Consider the following 7,921-nt stretch of genomic DNA (forward strand, 5'->3'; position numbering starts at 1 on the left):
TTTTTTTATTTTATGCTTTATCTTTTTATAATATATATTTTACTAACTAATTATACTGTATTATGTTAACTATATTTTATTAATATCATTATTATCACATCCCATCAACGTTATTATTTGCTGTAGTTAGACCGTCATTTTATGCACATTTATTGTTTACACGACCATCCGAGGGGGGGGGGTTGAGGACGGTATTGGAGGAAAGGATGAGTGTCATTAGAGTGTCATGAGAGATTATGAGTGTCATTATGTCAGATGAAGCTTTACATGAATGCACAAATTTTTTTTAAATATTAATTTATTTAAAAAGTCATCCCCAGTATTTATATGTGTAGTTGCAGAGGTGTATATATATATATATATATATATATATATATATATATATATTGTGTGTGTGTGTGTGTGTGGTGTGGTGTGTGTGTGTGTTGTGTGTGGTGTGTGGTGTGTGTGTTGTGTGTGTGCGCGCGCGCGTGTGTGCTGTGTGAGTGAGTGGTGTGTGGGGTGTGGTGTGTGGGGTGTGTGTGTGTGTGTGTGTGTGTGTGTGTGTGTTGTGTGTGTGTGTGGTGTGTGTAGTTCACAAAACACACACACACAACATAACATATGTATGAGGCCCGCCGCGGCAAAAGGGACTAAGCCCCACGAGGGCAAAATAGCGTTTTTTTTCTCATCAGCTTCTGGTCTCGCTCTACGTTAGGGTTTGGACATATTACATTTATTCCATATTACCTTATTTCCTCGATGGGGTTATAGATAATGAAATGTGATTTCCTTGCTTTAATAATAACTATAGGTGTGTTCAGGGCTTCTTTGTGTACAGTGTTAACACTTTCTGAAAAATTCCAAAACTTTAAGTTTTGTTTCTCGCAAATAATGATTTTGGCGTTTTGTACCCTTCTGCCGCGGTGGGCCTCATATATATATATATATTTACTTTCACACGTAAAACATTATTATTATTTTATTAAATTATTATTATTATTTTTATCCTTATTTTCATTATATTATTATTATTATTATTTTTATTATCATTATTATCATTATATCATTATATCATTATCATCATTATCATCATTATCATCATCATCATTATTATTATTTATTATTATATTTTATTATTATTATTACTATTAGTATGTTATGTATTTTGTATGTGTTGTGTGAATACACACAACACATGCACATGCACACGCACACGCCATGCACATGCACACGCACACGCACACGCACACGCACTGCACATGCACCGCATATGCACATGCACATGCACACGCACACGCACACGCAACACGCCCCACGCACACGCACACACACAACACACACACACACACACACACACAACACACACACACACACATACATACATGCATGCACATACATGCACACTACACATTTACATGCACATACACATATACATGCACATACACACATACATGAAACCCCACACACCCCCACATGTCACACACACTTTGTACACACACACACATGTACACACACACACACACACCCACACACAAAACACACACACACCCCACAACACACACACACACACACACACAAAACACACAACACAATTCATGTGTGTGTGTGAGGGGAATGAGTAATGTACAGTACATGTACATGTACATGTACATGTACAGTACATGTACATGTACATGTACATGTATTGTTATGATATGTATATGTATATGTATATGTATATATATAATATATATATATATATATATATTATATATATATATACATAATACATACACATACATACGGTGATATCCGCCTTTTTGATCATGTAAAAACGCAAATAAAGGCAGCAAAAGATTGTATTAATGCCGCGGGAATTCCTTTTCGTGTGGAGACTACTGTCAGCGGCGCACAGCTACAGACAGTTCAAGGTATATGTATTTGGTAGGTTATTTGAGTGTGATTTGCGTTCTCCCGAGCCGGCCACTCCCCACTTTGTAGTGCCAAAATCCTTGGCAGCGGGGATCGAACCCACGCCTCCGAAGAGACTGGTGCCTTAAACCAGCGCCTTAGACCGCTCGGCCACGCTACCTTAGCCCAAAGCCATTTTAAGTTTCACGTGCTTTGTGTAATTTGGCTGTATTTTTTCCCCAAAAGCTTTGTCACTCATGACCTTTACAAATACTTAATAAAATCATTATGGGACAAAATTATAATTCATCACGGTGATGAAATTAAATTGATCCCAAAAAAAAGTCTACAACTAAGAGTCTGCCTATATCCATATACTCTATTTTATGTTAATGTTTAATTTCTTTCAGATAAAAATGATTTTGTTTGTAAAAATGACTCATATTTATCCAGGTTACTATTATCCGCGGCCATCCCGCGCTGGATAATTAAGGGACTTTGTAACAATTACCTAATCACAGTGAGCGAGACGGAACTTTGGGAAAGGGACGAAGCAGGAGTACTCATATGTATGTTTTTTATTGGCATATGATAATAAGTAATAAATATACGAAAAGTTTACTCCTCTCTCTCCGCCTCATAGGACCAGCCTCCTCCCCGCTAAAGGGAGTCTTCAACACTTCCCTTTCCTGTAACAGGCCCCCTCTCTCATGAATATCCCAGGTATCCCGAGATGTGATGTACACCTAGTACAGCTATTTCCATCACATTATACATTGGTCGATGCTGGAATAATTAGAGAATCCCCAGTAAATTTGGAATCAGATAAAACTGGCATAAGGTAAAACTTTGGGAGACGATAACCTGTCACTCATTTCCATGTGTGGAGCAACTTGTTGGAATTGTGAAGTTTTCATTGGATCAGGTCTCTGATAATGTGACATGGCGATATCTGACTTATTCATGGCTCTGAACGGTTATACGATGGGCAGATCGGTATGGAAATTATTTACAAATTACCTACAAAGTATTAGTAGGTATTTTGAAGAATTAAATGTCTGTGTTGGATTTTCCTTTTCATAGGCTTTATCAAAAGGATTCATTTTCTATAAACTGAAATACAAAAAATCTGAAGAGAAAATTTACATTTTTTTCATGAATTGACCAAATCATGGTAACGTTTTTGCATTATAAAATGTGCCTCAAGGATATGTATTGAGCGTCATTCGCTTAATAAACATAACTTTTTTCATCGCAATTTCCTTTTTCATGCAGGTAGAACAGTTTCCCAAACCATTAAGGGGAACGTCAGTGGTGAGTTATCTGTGGTTTCTGTAAATGAACTGCTGTATTCCGCTCTTATAGATAATTCACAGTGCCTGTAAAGGTAGCACGAGATAGATATTTCCCGTCGCTTGAAATTTCCTTCGCGGACATTTGAGCTTCTGTCAGCGGGACGCAGGTACAGTCACTTCCAAGCTTTAAACTCTGTGTATTTGGTCGTCAGATAAGTGGGATTTGCCTAGGCGGCGTTCTCCCGGACCTTTCCTATGAGCCGGCTCCAGCCACACAGCAGTGCCAAAAGCCTTGGCAGCGGTGGGGTTCGAACCCACGCCTCCGAAGAGGGCTGGTGCCTTAAACCAGCGCCTTAGACCGCTCGAGCCACGCTACCTTTGATGGGTTTGAGAATCACTGATAATAATATTTATTAAAAAAAAAAAAAAAAGCATACAAATGCAGCACAGCCACTTATTGGTCATTGCAGATACGCATATCATTGTTGTGTGGACAGGATTAACCCAAGTATTTATTGGTTCTACAGTTCATTACAGTGAAAATGAAATGAGATCGTTTTAAAAAGTAGTCTGCAGAAAACAGCCCGCCTATTTCAGATATGCTAGGATTAGTTTCTCCCAGATATAAGAATAATTTTTGGGTCATGCAGATAACTCACCTGGACTCCAGAAACTGTGTAGTATATATGTATAATATTATATATATATATATAATATAATATATATATATATATATATATAAAATATATATATATAATATAATGATTTATGTATAAACCCTTTCATTTAATGCCAGATGAGGGACTACCTGTCCAATCATGATGAACGCATTCCAGCCACAATTCCTCAGAATAGCTACCTACCTGCTTTTTACTTCTAGAGATTCAAATGTTCCCTCAGCGGCAACCAACGCATTATTGCTGTGTTACACCTCATGCCCAAAGGGGAACGGCCTCAGTGATGAAGGAGATGGCCTGCCGCAGGAAGGAAGCACGGAAAGCGACGGTTTTGCGAGAAGGTGGGTGTTGAGGTGGAGAGAGAAGAAGAATATTATGGATTATTTATACTTATTTATACGACGTTCGATAATCAATATAAATGACCAAATCCCATTGTGTCCCGTTCTAAACCGAATCCAATAAGGACATAGCAGAAACGAATTAGAGAACCTGCCATAACAAATCAAGTTTTAGATCCCATGTTGTGTTGGATTAAGATGTGTGAAGTAAGTAGTAAGGTCTTCGCGAATGATTCTTACTGTAACATGACCTGTATCAGTTTCCTTTTGTTGCTTTACCTTATACCAGTATCTAAAACTTATTTTTTTGCGAGTGTAAAGGAGCGAAATCTAACGTTTGAGGCTGAGATCGGGGAGACATCTTCCGGTATATGTGGATAAAAAATGCAGAAAATAATATATGACGTTCAAAACTAATGGTATATATTAAACAGTGCATATAAACTGAGTTTCATACCAGTTACTAAAACACGCACGCGTTCATAAACACTAAGGACCACCACGCTCGCGTGTTAGTATCTAGTATAAATTTCATTTAAACTATATTGTAAAGCAGTGCTATGCCAAGTCCGTTTTATGACTCGTCGACCCCCCTAAATAATTTTGCTTAATTATCGGGGAACCCCCGTTCACAAACCTATGGAAACTGAGTACTGTATAATATAGCATCTGGTCCTTCTACTCAGTTTTCTATGTATATAAAAGGGGCTTTAAATAATTAGGCTAAAAAATTTGAAACCGGCTACTGATAAAAACGGACTTTTCTGAACGGGTTTCAATGACTAGGCTAAGAATTAAGAGATGAACCCTTGATAAAAACAAAATTGACATGACACTGCTTTACTAAAATATTGGGATATATCAAATATACCAATTACTAAAGTGCGCGAGCAGTAGTAAATTGTATGAATTTCAGTTTATATGCACGTCTAGTACATCCCAATTAGCATAACGTATACGAATTCTTATTCGTATATGTGGGGATATATATATATATAATATATATATATATATATATATATAATATATATATATATATATATAGGGTTCTTCTTTCAATTACTTTTAAGATTCGCTGATAATGTTAATAATGTTTATCTCCATAATCATTTCATCTGCCCTCGGGATCACAAAACCGATAAAAACAATCCCAAACTTAATCCCTCAAAAGCATATGATGATTTCTGCAAATTAAATAATAAAATTCAATGTCTTTCCGCACCCTCTACCCCATTAGTCAAATATAAGATGTAATAATATGCACATTTCCTTACATTTTCCCAAAACCCCGTGACCTTCCCCCCGCATGAATCAAATGAAATCACTCAATTGTAAATAATCATGATATGAAACGTAGTTTTAATAGTTCAGGAAATAAGAGCTTCATCAAACGAGACCATATTTGGCGTAACCCCAAATAATATGTCAGTTTACACTTTTAAAACACCTAATTTGTATTCGTTTACCAAATTTGTATTCTCTTACCTTAATTGTATTCGTTTCCCTTAATTGTATTCGTTTCCCTTTAATTGTATTCGCTTACCTTAATTATATTCGTTTACCTTAATTGGTATTCGTTTATTTTAATTGTATTCGTTTGCAACTTCCCTTTTCAATATAGGCGAAATTTACTGCTCTTCTTTATCCCAATATTTCATGTTTATTATTGTTATGGATTATAAGTCAAAAATTTATGGGCCCAAAATTTTAAACTCTTCCGCCTCAGAGCCCAGCCTATTTCTCCGAAGGGGTCTTGACCTGCAGCCGCCAAACCGCCTTTCCTTTACGGCAGACCATCTCTTTCATCAGTGCGCCAGGCATACCGAGATGTGGTGTGCACATAGCTAGGTTATTCATATCACACAATATTTTGGGTTGTTGCTGGAGGAAATGGAAAATCTTAGTAGTTTTTGTAAGCAGGTGTACTTGGAAAAATGGTAAAATTTCTGAAGACGATAAACCTGATACTCAGTTCATGCGTGGAAAAAACAAGTATTCATCGTGATTAGGTCGCTGATAGTGTGATGCGATGTGGTAAGATCGGACTATATTATGGTTCTTAATATGTGATTCGACGGGCAGAGAGGTCATGCGGGAAGAGATAATTTCAAGTTATTTACAAATATCATTTGTTATTTGAGAATTGGAATTGTTTCTTTTTTTTTTTCGCCTATAGGGATGCCAAAAGGGTTTCCCCTCCATTCTGTGAGATAATTTAAAAAAACTAGAGAAATCAAAAACTTTTCTTATTTTTACTGACTAAATTAATGGTAAACAATGTGCTTTAAGGAAACTTTTAAATCGTCATTGCCACGTTTTATTCCTATAAAGCAGGATCTGTAGATTATTCATAAACGATAAGAAGGTTTGAAAAATACCAATAGTTTTAAAAAACTGAGAATTGGACTGCTTGGGTCTAGGAGACAGTAATATATGCAAAAATAAAAAATTGCACGCCCCAAAAAAGTGAAAGTTGATTATTTCCTTTATTTCTGTGGTTCGTTTCAATTTATCTTTGTCTATGCTGCTGTACCTTTTAACTTCCGCTTTTCCCACACTGTACACAACTGGATTTTTACCATGAGTAGTTCATCTATATCATTTAGCATAACATAAATACACGTGTTCTAGTAACTAGTAAGCATGTCAGTTTGTATGTTATTAGATATGCCATAGTTTTTGTGACGATTTTTATCAGTGTATTCAAAAGTTATTAAGCCTAGTCATTGGGACGCCCCTTTCATAAATTATCTTTTTCAGTTATTGAAATTACATTTTAGAATAGCATAATTAGTATAGTTTAAACCCTGTTTAAGGATTTTGTTTGACATGAAACAGACCCAACAAATCAGGAAACTGAGCTCGAACAAACTAAACTATAATGCAGATAGAAATGAAAGTAGTTATCAGTTTGCTTACTTACCCTTGCCGTACTTAGTTTTCTTTTTTTTTTCATTTGCAATTTCTTTTTTAATTCAAGTGGAACAAAGTTTCCTAAGCTATTAGTGAGATGAACTTCATGTATACTGTGGTTTCTGAAAAAATGTTATACAGAAATTTATGCTGGGACGCAGGTTTACCGCTCTGTGTATCGTGATCAGTTTAAATTGGGGGGGATTTGCGAAAGCGCCGTTCTCCCCGGGGCCTTGTCAGGGCGGCCACTGCCACTTTTGCAGTGCCAAAAGCCTTGGCAGCGGTGGGATTCGAACCCACGCCTCCCAAGAGACTGGTGCCTTAAACCAGCGCCTTGACCGCTCGGCCACGCTACCTGAATATCTAAAGGGAAATTTTTGATTTGATAAAAAAAGATAAATTGTGATATGATATAATAATTTTATTGCATAAATGTGTATGCAAATACGTATATATAATTATAATTTATATATATCAATATATATGTATATATTTATTTTTATATATATGTATTTTTATATATATTTGTATATATATATATTATAGATAATATATATATATATTTTATTATTATATATATTAATATCTTTTATATTACATATATTATATATTTATATTGTTATAGCTTTATAATATATACATATACATGGTATATATTATATATATTATATTTTGTATATATATATATATATTCATATACATTATATATTGATATATTATGTATATAATATATTTATATATATATATATATAAACCAAAACCCTGAGTCGTATTTCAATACAAGCCTTAGATCCATGTTGTTTTGATTAAGAAGCATAAATTT

The 7,921-nt window shown here is 35.3% G+C and overlaps 2 non-coding genes across 2 annotated transcripts; both read right to left on the reverse strand.

Moving 5' to 3' along the window:
* Positions 1-3,460: 3,460 nt before the first annotated feature.
* Trnal-aag lies at positions 3,461-3,544 on the reverse strand. The gene has a single exon. It is a non-coding gene; the product is annotated as a tRNA-Leu (tRNA).
* Positions 3,545-7,373: 3,829 nt separating this feature from the next.
* On the reverse strand, positions 7,374-7,454 carry Trnal-aag. Its single transcript has one exon. It is a non-coding gene; the product is annotated as a tRNA-Leu (tRNA).
* Positions 7,455-7,921: the final 467 nt, after the last annotated feature.

The sequence above is a fragment of the Penaeus monodon genome, chromosome 13 (genome assembly GCF_015228065.2).
Source record: "Penaeus monodon isolate SGIC_2016 chromosome 13, NSTDA_Pmon_1, whole genome shotgun sequence".
NCBI lineage: Eukaryota > Metazoa > Arthropoda > Malacostraca > Decapoda > Penaeidae > Penaeus > Penaeus monodon.